The following is a 2,500-nucleotide window of genomic DNA, read 5'->3' as shown; positions in this document are numbered from 1 at the left end:
ACGCGACCCTGAGGCGGGCGCGGCCCCGGGATTGACCCGAGGCCGCAATTTGCGTTCAGAACGTCGATGCTCAATGTGTCCTGCAATTCACACTAATTCACGCAGCTAGCTGCGTCCTTCATCGACTCACGAGCCGAGTGATCCACCGCCAAGAGCCATCCACGATTGTTTCGCTCGCACAGTGCCTCGCACTAAAGGGTGACAAAATATACCGCGCCGAGCGGTCGGCCAGGCCGACGCTTGAAGCCGGAGCGCGCGGCACCGCGGCACTCGACGCGCAAACATTACCGGGTGACCGAATCGCCGGCCGGCGCGCCGCTCCTCGCGGGTCGGGCGCCGGGTAGCAAAAACTTTTTCTCTCGCTTGTCCGAGTTTCGCGTTCGCCGAAGCGTTTGCGAGACCGTTAATGATCCTTCCGCAGGTTCACCTACGGAAACCTTGTTACGACTTTTACTTCCTCTAAATGATCAAGTTAGATCGTCTTCTCGGACGCCGGCTCGACCGTTGCCGGCCGCGCCAGGTCCAATCGGAGGACCTCACTAAACCATTCAATCGGTAGTAGCGACGGGCGGTGTGTACAAAGGGCAGGGACGTAATCAACGCGAGCTAATGACTCGCGCTTACTGGGAATTCCTCGTTCAAGGGAAATAATTGCAATTCCCTATCCCTAGCACGACCGGGGTTCAGCGGGTTACCCAGACCTGTCGGCCAAGGCGAGCACATGCTGATCCGGTCAGTGTAGCGCGCGTGCGGCCCCGAACATCTAAGGGCATCACAGACCTGTTATTGCTCAATCTCGTGTGGCTAAACGCCACTAGTCCCTCTAAGAAGTTAGACGCCGACCGATTGGGTCGCGTAACTAGTTAGCAAGCCAGAGTCTCGTTCGTTATCGGAATTAACCAGACAAATCGCTCCACCAACTAAGAACGGCCATGCACCACCACCCACAGAATCAAGAAAGAGCTCTCAATCTGTCAATCCTCACTGTGTCCGGGCCGGGTGAGATTTCCCGTGTTGAGTCAAATTAAGCCGCAGGCTCCACTCCTGGTGGTGCCCTTCCGTCAATTCCTTTAAGTTTCAGCTTTGCAACCATACTTCCCCCGGAACCCAAAGACTTTGGTTTCCCGCAAGCTGCCGGAGAGGTCGTAAAACTAACGCCCCCCGATCGCTAGTTGGCATCGTTTATAGTCAGAACTAGGACGGTATCTGATCGTCTTCGAACCTCTGACTTTCGCTCTTGATTAAAGAAAACATTCTTGGCAAATGCTTTCGCAGTCGTTCGTCTTGCGCCGATCCAAGAATTTCACCTCTAACGGCACAGTACGAATGCCCCCGTCTGTCCCTCTTAATCATTACCTCGCGCTCCGAAAACCAACAAAATAGAACCGAGGTCCTATTCCATTATTCCATGCACCATTATTCAGGCGAATCGCCTGCTTTGAACACTCTAATTTTTTCAAAGTAAACGTTCCGGCCGCCGCCGACACTCAGTCAAGGGCACCGGCGGAGAACCGGAGGTGAGGCCAGGACGGCCAGTACACGCCTTGCGACGGACCGGCCGCCTGCGCCCAAAATCCAACTACGAGCTTTTTAACCGCAACAACTTAAATATACACTTTTGGAGCTGGAATTACCGCGGCTGCTGGCACCAGACTTGCCCTCCAATGGATACTCGTTAAAGGTTTTAAAGTGTACTCATTCCAATTACAGGGCCTCGTTTAGAGTCCTGTATTGTTATTTTTCGTCACTACCTCCCCGCGTCGGGAATGGGTAATTTGCGCGCCTGCTGCCTTCCTTGGATGTGGTAGCCGTTTCTCAGGCTCCCTCTCCGGAATCGAACCCTGATTCTCCGTTACCCGTAAGAACCTCGGTAGGCCAGTACCGTACCGACGAAAGTTGATAGGGCAGACACTTGAATGATCCGTCGCCGGTGCGAGACCGTGCGATCCGCAAAGTTATCCAGAGTCACCAAAGGTTGCGGGCCGAAGCCCGGTCGGTTTTTGGTCTGATAAAAGCACGCCTCCCGCGAGGTCGGCGCTTCACGCATGTATTAGCTCTAGCATTTCCACAGTTAACCACGTAAAACGTACGATCAAATGAACCATAACTGATTTAATGAGCCATTCGCAGTTTCACTGTACGAGAGCTCGTACTTAGACTTGCATGGCTTAATCTTTGAGACAAGCATATGACTACTGGCAGGATCAACCAGGTAGCTACTTTAGCGTAGCCCCGAAAGGCCGACGAAGGAGGCGCCGCTGATGCGGCGCCGTCGCTCGGTCGATGCGAAACCCGAAGGCTTCTCCGTTAAAATTTCGTTCTTTGCTCGGCTGCCCGAACTCAGAAAACCGTCACCGCCCGTCGCACCCGCCGGAGTAAGACTTCGTCGGCAGGCCTTTCGACCGCCACGTCGCCAACACCGGCGCGAGCGCAACGCACGCCAGACAACTTCGCCGAAGCGACCGCTCAGAACCCGACAAACTGACACTCGGCTCTTCGC

General features: G+C 54.7%; 2 non-coding genes across 2 annotated transcripts; both read right to left on the bottom strand.

Moving 5' to 3' along the window:
* Window positions 1-3: 3 nt before the first annotated feature.
* On the bottom strand, window positions 4-157 carry LOC146142811 (5.8S ribosomal RNA). The gene has a single exon (XR_014500248.1). It is a non-coding gene; the product is annotated as a 5.8S ribosomal RNA (ribosomal RNA).
* A 247-nt stretch (window positions 158-404) lies between these two features.
* Window positions 405-2,215, bottom strand: LOC146142810 (small subunit ribosomal RNA). Its single transcript, XR_014500202.1, has one exon. It is a non-coding gene; the product is annotated as a small subunit ribosomal RNA (ribosomal RNA).
* Between the last annotated feature and the right edge of the window lie 285 nt (window positions 2,216-2,500).

Source organism: Ascidiella aspersa, chromosome 5 (assembly GCF_963924565.1).
Source record: "Ascidiella aspersa chromosome 5, kaAscAspe10.2, whole genome shotgun sequence".
Lineage (NCBI taxonomy): Eukaryota > Metazoa > Chordata > Ascidiacea > Phlebobranchia > Ascidiidae > Ascidiella > Ascidiella aspersa.
This window is presented reverse-complemented; position numbering and strand designations above follow the sequence as displayed.